Here is a 12,556-nt window from a genome sequence, read left to right as displayed (position 1 = left end):
GATCCGATGCTCCGAGGCTTTGCAGGACTGAACCCAGAGTTCCATGGCAAAACACCCCAGCTTTATAGTTGTAAATTCCCATTTGAGTCCATGCATTTTGCAATGTCATCCTGTAATCTTTAGTCCTTAAGTGGTGTTATCATTTGATCATTATTTTTGGACTTCCCGTTGTTATCTTCTATTGGTTGTCTCATCTTCGCGGGTGCCTGTCTCACCTCGGAGGTTGTCAATGCTACTAACATGTTTAGCATCGGTTACCATGGATGTTTTCTGATTGTCTCCTGGTATTTCCAAGTCTCTCACTTTTTCTTGACCATCTGAACATTTGTGATGGCTTCCACATCTTATCTTTTCCTGATGCATGCATTCCTCATTCACACAAACAAACAACCTCTTACAGAAACCTTCAAAGGTATACAGACAGCATTTTATATTCATCAGAATAAATTGTAAATTAAGCCTTGCTAAATCTTATAACTAAAATAATTAACATTGGGGTTTCAGGCCCTCAACATTCCTCTAATCCCTTAACATAGATACAATGCAAGATCCTGTCTCTTACTTACTAAAACCTTAAAACAAAGAAATGTATATTTAACTAGAGTGCATAATTTGTAATACATATAGGAAACCATAGTAGACATTATAACTTATCCTGAAACAAAAGGGTGACCATAATCAGTCATAAGGATTGTTCTGGTCTGGCATTCCTTTCTGCTATTCAAAAAGGGTGACCGGCAGGATGAAATCAAATCATACATTAATTCTCATAGTACAATTATAAAATCCTGCTCCTACACAGGCCTTAAAATCTGGCTTTGGGCTCACCAGACCCTGCTGTCTACTTCCAGACACAGAATCTTGGCCAGTCCTGCTTAATCAAAACAGCCATCCCCGCTCTCCCTTCTGGGGTGCAACTCTGCTTTTCCCAGTGGGAACCCCCACAGCTTTGTTGCTGGGAGCATCCCTCACGTCCCTGGCCCTTGCCCCTGTACTGAGGGGTCCGGCTCTCCAGCCTTGGAGAAGTCAGCAGGTCAGCTCCTCCTCTCATCCCCTGCACTTAGCCCTGGATCTCTGGCTAAGTGCTAGCAAGCAACTCCCGCTGCTCCTTCTCCTGCCTTCAGCCCGCTGGCCTGGGGACACCAACAGATAGCCAGCAAAGCCATCTGGCTGATTTCCTGCCTTCTCTCTCTGGCAGCTGGGAAGTAGTGCTGTGGGGAGGGGGTAATAAGGGAGCTATATGGGGAGGAGTTCTGTGGGGGAGTGGGAGAGTTGCCACCTCTCTAACATCTGGTAACTGGACCCCCAAGACCCCACCCCTTCTCCACCTTTTCCCTGGAGACCTTGCCCCCTTCTCTGCCTCTTCCTCAGGCTCCACCCCCTTCTTTGTGTGGGAGAGGAGGCTGTAGGAGGGAGGAGTGCTGTGGGGCAGGGGGAACGTGTAGTAGGGGGCTTGTTAAGCTCCAGTCCCCCAGCCGGTGAGGAAATGCTGCACTGTCAGGGCTCTCGTTCCTGCACCAACAATCGCTCCCACAAACCAAACGAGCGTTCGCAGTCACATCTTACCCTGTCCTTTATTGCACAGGATTCCCCATGTTCCTTAATTCAGCCCGACTCCAGGAGGTGGATTGGGTGGGTTTCAGGAGCTCCCCGCTCATTGCAAAGATAGTTTTTACACAGCCAGGGTGCAGGTCAAAGTTTCCATCCCATCCGTGCTATGACTTTGAGCCGTGGGGCCATGGTTCTGCCGTGCTTTAGCCAGGCACACGTTGGTTCACTATGCAGTGCAGAGATCATCTGGGATTCTCCACAATGCTGTGCAACCTGGAAAAGCCCCCAGCACCTTTGAGCCAGGCAGGAATGGTTGGAGGGTCCCTTGCAGACAGTTCAGTCTCAATTGGGGAAAATCTGGCTGCACACAGCTTTCACTGGCAGCTTTCTTCACTCTATTAGGAGCCGTCTCCCTTTTAATTAGGGGACAGCTAAGCGCTACCATGTGATCTGCTGGGTTATGCATATTTAATCACTTCTGCTCACATCTGCTTCTGCTCAGTGCTGTGTTTTCAAAAATGCAGCTGGAAAGGCCCCCTTTGATGTTTCTTAACGCTGGCTGCTGTTAGCCAGTTTAGAGGCTGTGACTCAATGGCCGGGGACACTTCAGCAATTCCAGCAATTGCGGGAAGCAGCAGCCTGTACGCAGAGGGTCTGTCCATCTGTGCAATGCACCCCGCTGGCTGGCTTGGCAAGGGGGCAGCAGCGTCAGCCAGAGGAGGGAGGTTTCTTCCATCAGCAAGCTCCCAAACATACGTGCACTAGTGAGTGCAAGGCACAAGAGGGCAGGTGCAGCTCACGCACGCTCAGTATGGTGCTCTGTCCCCATCTAGAGGTGGCTGGGGCACAGACAAACCAGGAGCTCATGTGTTCAGATGGTTTGATACCTGGGGCTGACTTCCCTTGTGGGTGCAATGGGCCAAAGAAGAGGAGCTGGCCACAGCCTCGCACGTTGGGGTGCTGTGTGACACAGAGGAGTGGAGAGGGATTTCCCGTGACTTCTCGTCCTGGTATTTGGCCATGACCACTCCCCTGCTGTGTATTTCCACTGCCTGGGTGAAATTCACCACTGTGTAGTGACCCAGCGGCAAACCCTTGCCCCATGCTAGCCCTGTTGGAAGGCGTATGTGGCACTACCACTATGTATATCGGCCAAACTGGACAGTCTCTACGGAAAAGGATAAATGGACACAAATCAGATATCAGGAATGGCAATATACAAAAACCTGTAGGAGAACACTTCAATCTCCCTGGCCACACTATAGCAGACCTTAAGGTGGCCATCCTGCAGCAAAAAAACTTCAGGACCAGACTTCAAAGAGAAACTGCTGAGCTTCAGTTCATCTGCAAATTTGACACCATCAGCTCAGGATTAAACAAAGACTGTGAATGGCTTGCCAACTACAGAACCAGTTTCTCCTCCCTTGGTTTTCACACCTCAACTGCTAGAACAGGGCCTCATCCTCCCTGATTGAACTAACCTCGTTATCTCTAGCTTGCTTGCTAGCATATATATACCTGCCCCTGGAAATTTCCACTACATTCATCTGACGAAGTGGGTATTCACCCACGAAAGCTCATGATCCAAAACTTCTGTTAGTCTATAAGGTGCCACAGGATTCTCTGCTGCTACTACCGCAGAGCTGTCCCTTGGTACAGCAGAGGAGCTCAGCCTCCGTCGGCATTTGTCCCATCAAGCCCAAATGATGGTGGAACGTGAATTCACTGCCACCTCTGTTAGTCTTTAAGGTGCCACCAGACACCTTGTTGTTTTTGTGGATTCAGACAAACACGGCTACTCCTTGATAATAAGCCTGTAGGGCTGCTGTGAATGGTCTATCAAGAACTGTCACCAGGTGAATAGAGCTACCTTGGAAATACAATGGAAGACCATGGATTGGACCATTAACTTTTAAGGAGGGCAGGCTGAGGAGTGCAGGATATGTGAAAACAGCCTGTTTGGAACTGAAGCTTGCCACAAACAGCTGAGATGTGAGCAGACTGTAATGAGACTCCAGCTGCCCAGTGCAGGGGGGTCTTCCCAAGACATCTGGGGAAGCAGAGAGGTGGTGCTGAGCACGTAAGTTTTGCTTTACCTTTCTAACCTAATTCCCCTAAACACTGTATTCCGGATGACTAAGAAACGGCAGCTAGTTTTGGAAAGGCTGCCATGGGTCACTGCAAACCCCCTGTTGGGTGCATCATTCCTGGGAAAGGAAGTCTCTAACAGAGGTCCCTGTGAAAAATGGGGGTGCTGAGCCAGGCTAGGAGTTGTGGGGCTCCCACCTGTAACAGATAGAGGCCCTGGCCCCAACACTAAGGAAAGGACACTCCCAGAGAGACTGTGTAAAGGTCAGAGGCAGAACCCAGCCTGTGGATCCGTGGCCACTGATTGAAAACACTTTAGATGATAATTTTCTGGCCATCTGTAGTCTCAGAACATAGCTTGATGGGAGGCGCTGACTGTAGCCAAGCTGCTTGGTAACAAGCTATTTCTGTAGACACTGGAGCCGACCTGAGTGGCTCTGCCTGCAGCCTCGCTGCAACAGTCCAGGCCAGGAAATTCCCACGTCAGGAACGTAGCCGCTGGGCCCTGATGTAAGGAGGCAGACTACAGCCAATGTCAGAAATGCCGCAAGGCCCAGCACTCCCCCAGAAGAGGGGCAGCCTGACAGTATGACCTGGGATAAGCCCAGGAGCGTGAGGCAGGAGTCAGGCATTTCAAACCAGGCTAGAAAAGAAAAGGGAACAATTCATCCATGTTGCCACCCCACCCTGCCCCCTGCCTTTCCCATCTCCAGCTCGTGTGATTCCTTTGGGTAGGGAATGCACAGCAAGGGGCAGGTGTGAGGGCAGCATGTTGGGGTGGGTCTATTTCCTCCCAAGCAGGGGAAGCAAGTAGCCCAGTGCTTCCCAAAGTGTGGCTGGGGGTCGTGAAAGGATACAAGGGGGTCGTGAAACATTGAAAATCTACTGCGGGGCAGAGAGGCCAAACCTGCGTGGTGCTCAAAGCAGTATACTTGTCATGCATCGTGAGTACAGTTTTGTCAGCCAGGCTCATGGAGACGCACCAGTACCCCCAGGGAGACTCGCAGGGTCACTTCTCTAGGTGACACTGGTAAGATCCCCTGGCAGGAGGAGCCTGTCCCAGGTCCGTGTATTTGTGTAAGGCCCAAATACGTGGCTGCTGCACTACCAGGAGCAGCTGGTGGAGAGCCACATGGTCCCCCTGTGCATTGTCCCCCAGGGGCTGCAGGTACCTGGATCTGTCCAGGCTGGGTGGGCACCTTCAGCTTCAGGATACACTGAGCAGCTGCCTGCATATCTCTGCCCACCTCAGCACCGCCTGCACCTGGTATTGGTGCCTCTCCGTGAGTCCAGCTGATCCTGGACGGCTACTCCCCTTTCCCCCACCAGGCCTCCTCCATGCTTCCATCTCCACTCCCTCACATCACCAAGCAGCCTCCTTCATTCGCATGCCCTCTCCACTCACCTCAGTACGTCCCTTTCCCCTTCTCCCAAACACGTCTAATGCCTCTTTCAGCCCAGCAAGCCAGCTGCTCGAGCATCTGACCCCAACCCACCTGGCCTTCCTCCCATCAGGATAGGACTGCACCTCCCCCCAGGGAATTGTGAGAGACATTTCTAGGGTGTCCCTGGTGAGGTGGGCTCGCTTTCAGCCCCCAGCCCAGCCTGGGGGCTGCATTAACAGAGGTGAGCCCTACTGGGGTGAAGGCACGGAAGCATTTGGGAGCCACTGCCCGATCTCTGTGCTGTGCAAATCAAGAGCCACAATGCAAAGTGCAGTGACGGGTAGAGAAGGCAGCACTCCCATTCTCTACACACAGCTGGCATGAGGCTGTAGCAGCACGCGGTCAGTGCTTTGCGGGATCACACATAAATCGCTGGCTTCAGGGAAGCGACATCCCAGAAGAAGTTGGCTCAGTGTGTTAATCCAGTATTGGAAGGGTTAATTCCCTCAGTGTGTGCGTGGGAGCTACTCTGGATAACCAAGCCAGCTCCTGGGTCTCCTGACGGCTAGAGCTGCCTGGAATCAGCACGGCACATTGTTGCAGCAAATGTTGTAGTCTGCACCTTGCTGACAGTCCCTCCAGAAGGCAGAAGGGCAGAGTCGGCCTTAGAACCCATGAAGCTGCAAAGCAGCTGGAGGAGTGTCCTGGCTTCTCAGCTGGTTCATCCTAATATTAATTTATTATTTGTGTCACAAGAGTCCCTGTGAGCCCCGGGCGTGGAGCAGGGCCCCACTGTGTGAGGAACTCGCAATCTAGACCAGAGACACCAGGTGGATATAGACAGGCAGACAGGGAGCGCGAAGAAACAATGAGACTATACTGGTCAGCACGACGGGCAGCGGTATCAGCATACCAGCAGCTTTGCTGTTATCGAGTTTTTAGTATGCCTGACAGGTGGCACCGGAACCAGGGATGCCAGGGGGCCATGCTCCCCCCATGTGTTAACAATAGAAACATATATGCTCTCTTCAGGATAGTTAAGTAGTATTTTAATTCCTTCGCCACTTTGGCCTTGCCCCCCCGCTACCCCTTTTACAAACGGTGCCCTGGTCTCATGGGAAAGGAGCGTTCTAAGCTCAGCCTGCTGTTTGGGTCTCACGTCTTGCTGTTATGTACAGACCAAATGGATTCCTCAGTCCAGAGCACTGGGGTTCCTCCAAAGAGCAGGAGTGGGCCTTTGGACTCAGCCCAGCTCAGCTCAGTTTGGAGGCTCATAAGAAACACGGTGCGGAATCCTGGCCCCATTGAAATCCATGGGTGTTTTGCCATTGACTGCAGTGGGGCCAGAATTTCACCACAGGGAGCTGGGGTGGAGAGGCCTCTGTAAGTCCCTTTGGGTGCCCCTGGTTTAGCTATGCTGGGTGAGGTGCTATCCCGAACACCCTGCCCTGCTGCCAGCAATCAGTGCCTGGAAAAGGGAGAGCAGGTCTGAGACACGGTGCAAAGGAGCTTCTCATGTTCAGCACGACCTGCCAGCCACAGCACTGGTGAGATCAAAGAGACACTGACTCACAGTCAGCAGTACACAGACTGCATGTTAAGTAGCTGCATGCAGCCCCCAACAGCAACCTTTGTTCCTCATTAGGGATGAGTCTGTAATTTATCCCTCAGCAGAACAGAGAGGATGATGAGGTGATGTTCTTGATGCTTTCCATCCCAGCCATACTGATGCACAGTTTCCAACCCCCTGATTCTCCACCCACCTCTCAGCCCAGGTTTAGGCTGGAATACCCAGAGCTGGGATGGTTGCCACGGAGAGATGGGCTCCGGGTCGGATCTGGGCTCCCACCTCTGGGAAAACACTTAAAAGACCCTGATTTTGAAAAAAGAGAGAGAGAGAAAAGAGAAGCAAAAATGACAAAAATGAAAAATACCAAAAACTTCTTGTTCAAATGTGAGAACATTTGTAAAAAGAAGAATGTGGGTACCTTTCAAACCTCGGGGATGAAAAGAACTTTGTGATTTCAATATTTTTGGTGATTTTTTTCTTGAATTGCTGCAAATTTCAGGGGCAAAGAATGCCCAATGTTCGTGTCCAGCTTTGAGCTGCAAGCACATAGGTAGGGGCCACAGGAAGCACTGAGACTGCACTCAGTGCAAAAAGGAAAGTATGTGTGTAAATCAGCGCAGGATCAGTGCCTAAGGGTGTAAGTGGATCCCTGATGTGTGCACTGGATGTTGTGTGATTGTGACCGGGTGTACCAATCCCATACTGGTGAGGCAAGGGTTAAGGAGCTGCTCTGGATGCAGGAAGGCACACCCCCTCGTCCCTACTGAGCATACTCCCAGGGGACAGAGCATTGAAAAGGTCACAGCTCAGCTCAGCCTGGGTGAATGGAGCAGGAGAGCAGTTGGGTGCAGCAGTCTCCTGCAGAGATGCTACTGGAGCTCCAAGCAGCAGGGACTGGGCCTCACAGCCAAGCTACTGCCATGCAAACTCTTCAACTGCAGGGACCAAGGGTGACATGTGCTGCTGGCAGGGGAAGGTGCTCTGGAAACTGAGCTGAGAGGATGCCAAAAGGGATCCAAAGGCAGCCCCATGGCATGATGGATGAATAGAACCTGGGGTAGAAAGTGACCCAGGAAACTGGAGTTAAGGTGCCAGTCCCTAAGACATGTGTATGGACAATTGTTGTGAAGGGCCCTGGGTTGGAACCTCCTGGATCAAGGTGTGCCTGGGTTTCACTACCCCACTGTGGACTGTAACCACCAAATAAGGCTGCCCTTGACTCTTGCCAGTAGGGTACATAGTCCATAGTATCACCACTGGATGCTGCTTCCGGCCTCGGACACCCAAGCATCACAACAGTAAAGCAGAAAAGTACATACGCAATTTTGCTTGATCCCTTCTGAAAAGTGGGCTGAGAAGTGTTCAGATATTTGCAGGCGTAAATGCCCCAAGAGAGGAGGGACTAGTTAAGATGAAAGAAGCTGCTGTGGTGAGGGGTCATGGGGTGAAGTTAAGAAACGGAAGATTTAGGCTGAAGAGCAATACTGACTCCCCGGCAGAGTGATGTGTCAGAAAGTGGAATCGTCTTCCAAGGTGAAGGGCTGAGACCTACATTGCCTGGGATATTTAAATTGAGCTAGGACACAGCACATGGCGACATAATAGCATCTCTGTGATACGTTGCATGTCTATAGCATCTCTCATCTAGTATTACAAAGCCCTTTCCAAAGACGGGAGAGTGCTATTATCCTCATTTCACAGGTAGAGTAACTGGGGCACAGGGTGGTTGAGTGATGCTCCAGATTTACTCAGCAAGAGTCCCTCTACACGGCAAAGGTCCTCGGTACGACCGCAGCTGGCCTGGGTCAGCTGACTTGGACCTGTGGAGCTCGGGCTGTGGGCTCTAAAAATGCTGTGTAGACATGCGGGCTCAGGCTTGACCCTGGGCTCTGAAACCTCCCACTGAAAGCTCCAGCCTGAGACTGAACATCGACACTCCAGTTTTATAGCCCCAGTTTTATAGCCACAAGTGAGCTGACATGGGTTCTGAGACACGGTGCCATAGGGTTGTTTTTTGCAGTGTAGACGTACCCCAGGACAACAGTAGAATCAGGATTAGAAACTAGATCTCCCAATTTCTATTCCCAGTGTCTCTGTTAAATCCATGGTTTTTAGTGTCCATCACAGTTATGAATGTAAGTTCCCAGGCTTGTCTTTTGAAGATATTTTGCAGTTTTGCTTGAGGAAGAGAACTGGGAGGTCAGCTATAGAGCAATTGCTTTGTGAAAAGTGTTCGCCCACTGGTAATATGGAATTTTTGTCTTTGATCATTTTCAGCCTCCACCTGTCCATGAAACTTTTTCTGGAATGCTCCCACACTAGCATCAACTTCCTGGACACCACAATCAGCTTGGAAAAGACACAACTAAGGGGGGATATGCTAGAGGTCTGTAAAATCATGACTGGTGTGGAGAAAGTAAATAAGGAAATGTTATTTACTCCTTCCCATAACACAAGAACTAGGGGGCACCAAATAAAATTAATAGACAGCAGGTTTAAAACAAACAAAAAGAAGCATTTTTTTAACACAACACACAGTCAACCTGCGGAACTCCTTGCTAGCGGATGTTGTGAAGGCCAAGACTATAACATGGTTCAAAAAAGAATTGAATAAGTTCATGGAGGATAGGTCCATCCCTGGCTATTAGCCAGGATGGGCAGTGATGGTGTCCCTAGCCTGTGTTTGCCAGAAGCTGGGAATGGGCAACATGGGATGGATCACTTGATGATTCCCTGTTCTGTTCATTCCCACTGGTGCTCCTGGCATTGGCCACTGTCAGAAGTCAAGATACTGGGCTAGATAGACCTTTGGTCTGTCCCAATATGGACATTATTATGTTCTTATGTTCTTAACAATGGGACCTTACAGACAACTATATATGAGAAACCTATGGATCACCATACTTACCCTTCATCAATCCAGTAACCACCCCATACACATCAAGAAACCCATTACCTACAGCCAGGCACTCAGATACCACAAAATGACTGAAGAGAGTCTAAAACACACACCTTAGTGCACTTAAAACTGCCTTCACCAAACAAGGACACTCCAACAGAGAAGTAGATTGCATCATGGAACGGGGCACCTGAATATCCTGAGAGAACTTCCTTCAATACAGAAAAAGACCCCTCACTGACTAACACCCCTAGCTGTCACATACCACCCTACACTAAAACCCATAAGGGGCATCACAAAACAATTACAACTTATCCTAGATGGGGACCACATCCTGAACATCTTTGCCAACCCCCCTCCTCTGCCCTTCAAACAAAACCCCAATCCTGCCAATCTCATCCTCAGAAGCAAGCTCCCCACAAACCAGAACAGACCTGCTCAGACCAGCACCAGACCCTGCCAGAACAACAGCTGCAAAATCTGCAGACATCTCTCCACTGCTATGATGATCAATGCCACCCACAACACACCTTTCAAGATCCATGGGTCCTACCCATGCTTATCACAACATGTTGTGTACTTCATCCAGTGTACTCAGTGCCTCAACAACAACTATGCAGGTGAAAACAGGCAACCACTACCCTTCTCACAGGCACCAGCCACTTTCTTCACAGAAACTTAGACTATCAGGGTTGGAAGGGACCTCAGGAGGTATCTAGTCCAACCCCCTGCTCAAAGCAGGACTAATCCCCAGACAGATTTTTACTCCGGTTCCCTAAATGGCCCCCTCAGGGACTGATCTCATAATTCTGGGTTTAGCAGGCCAACACTCAAACCACTGAGCTATCCCTCCCCTTAGTGTGCTATGCTTGTGGTGGCTTTCAGATATCAGTCTCCATCAGGCTTTCCTTCCCCTCCCCATTAAATGAGATTTCAGTCACTCACTGCTCTCCCAGTGGTAATACAGGATGCATCACATTTACCTTGACCAGCTTCTGCGTGTGCTAGGAGGCGGGAAGAAAGCCATAAAATGTAGGAGTAACCTTTTTGTTTTTTCTCCTGTGAAATGTTTTCAACGTTTAAAAATCATTTGAATATTATGCAAATGGAAGTGACTTGGCTCCTAAATATCATGAAAAATGCCCACTTCAGCAGTCTGTGCCATATGGAAATTACCTCTGCTGAGTTGTTGCAAAATAAATCATGGTTAAGGGAAAGATGGACTGGCTGAAAGTGAACAGCTGATCTGCAAGAAAGAAAAGACTTTGGGTTAACTCTTTCAATTTTCTTCTGCTCTCTAGTTGCCACCATTAAGAAAACGCTTCCCACACCATAGTTCTAAAGCAGGTACTCTGGAGAAGGACAAGAACTGATACACACAGCAGTATGGCATGGCTCCTTTGACCAGCAGGTAGCTCAGTGCTAGCAGGATGTCTCACAGCAAAGCTACCAAGGGATGTCAGGGGACATCCCTGAATTACTTCCATTTTAGCCTACTGCAGGCAACATGTGACTTCTACAAATGCTGCTTGTAAATGCTTAGGAACCTGTTCGGACTCCTAAACAAGCTGATGCCTCTGAGGAGCTGTTGGGAACCAATTCAATCTCCTTTTGAAACAAAGAGTAATGACTTCAGTGTAAAGTTATGAGCGTAGATGATTATTATTGGCCATAAACCATACAGTCATCCCAGTCTTTGCAATATTCAGTGAGACATTCTCTGCCCAAGAGAATCTGAGACAAGAGAAATGAAACACAGAATGGTTCAGGCGAGGGAGGGTGTGGGGAGATTATTGGGAAGTAGCACAAGGCAGGAAGAATCCCTGGAAGGAGAAATGTAGGGATGGGTTTGGGATGGTGAGAGAGGGGCTGCTTGGAATGGAAGAAGACAGAGATCTCTCCATGTTGAAGAGTAGCATGAGCCAAGGCAGGGAACCAGGAGTGGGTGAGAGAGGCAGGATTCAGAGTGTGGGGAGTGAGTGGAAGAAGAGGCGAGAGAGAGCAGAGCTGTAGGTGGGGCCAAGATAACAGGGCTTTGAGGAGAGCAGAAGGAGATTTGAGTGTGAACCAGTGAGCTGGGGAAGGGAGTGAAGGCTCGTAGGGGGTGCGGGATTCATGGAACTGGAGCAGCAGTGGAGGAAATGGATTAGGCAGCAGCATTTTGGGTAAAATGGAGAAAGGGTTCCACTGGTGAGGAAAAGGTGAGATGAGAAGTCACCAAGGGTTTGAGCAGCGGGGAGAGAAAGGAAAGGAGAAATTCTTGGGGGAATTAAAGAGCAAGATGATGAGGTATCCAGATCCATAGACAGATAGATAATGAGAGAGCCACCTCCTGTCAGCACTGGCCATTTCATTTCCCACTTCTGGCCAGCTCATGTCAGGATCTCTAGCCCTGTAGGAGATCCCTCTCCAACTCAGGTATGCAGTCAGTGAATCATGCTTTCAGTCTCTGGAGTATGAAAATGTAGGCCCAGATTACTAAGAATTCAGCCTCTTTGCAGAAACAGCAGCCATTTTGTGCTCAGCACTGCTACAGCCACTCACGAAGGGGGAACATACACTGCTCTCTCTCTGTCGTAAACATGTTACTCGTTCTTTGTTCTTTTTCTTTCTTTTAAAATTAAAGCCCTTTTACACAAAGTACTTTTTGTGTTTAGAAAAATAACATAAACTATCAAACACAGCAGGTGACTGTATAATTTATTGGCTTATCCCAGCACTTCTCCACCTTGGGCCTGTTGTCTGCAGGAGCCAACATTTTCTAAGGTTTCATTTAAAAGAAAAAAATATATCTTTAGCTCTGCCACATTTGAAGAAAACATTCCAGATGTAAATACTAGAGGGGCAATAGTTAGCTTTATTGACTACACCACAATGGGGAATGTGTAAGTCAGGAGACTTTCCAAAAGCATGTATAAATTAGACTTTGAATATGTTTTTAAATGTGAAATTATCTAATTTGTATACATGGGATGGAGTCACTGGGTTTTCCTACAGATGGTCAAACAAGCTGTAAACACAATGACAAATGGTTAGGGATCAGTCATAGCAAGCAGCCCTGTA

The 12,556-nt window shown here is 49.1% G+C and overlaps 1 long non-coding RNA gene across 1 annotated transcript in view; it reads left to right on the top strand.

Annotated features, from left to right (window-relative positions):
• LOC142045849 (uncharacterized) overlaps window positions 1-12,556 on the top strand; it is a 293,852-nt gene that overhangs the window by 265,430 nt on the left and 15,866 nt on the right. The gene's annotated exons all lie outside the window — the stretch shown is intronic.

The sequence above is a fragment of the Chelonoidis abingdonii genome, chromosome 22, assembly GCF_003597395.2.
Source record: "Chelonoidis abingdonii isolate Lonesome George chromosome 22, CheloAbing_2.0, whole genome shotgun sequence".
Classification (NCBI taxonomy): Eukaryota; Metazoa; Chordata; order Testudines; family Testudinidae; genus Chelonoidis; species Chelonoidis abingdonii.
The sequence above is the reverse complement of the archived record's forward strand: the minus strand, read 5'-3'. Positions and strand labels throughout refer to the sequence as shown.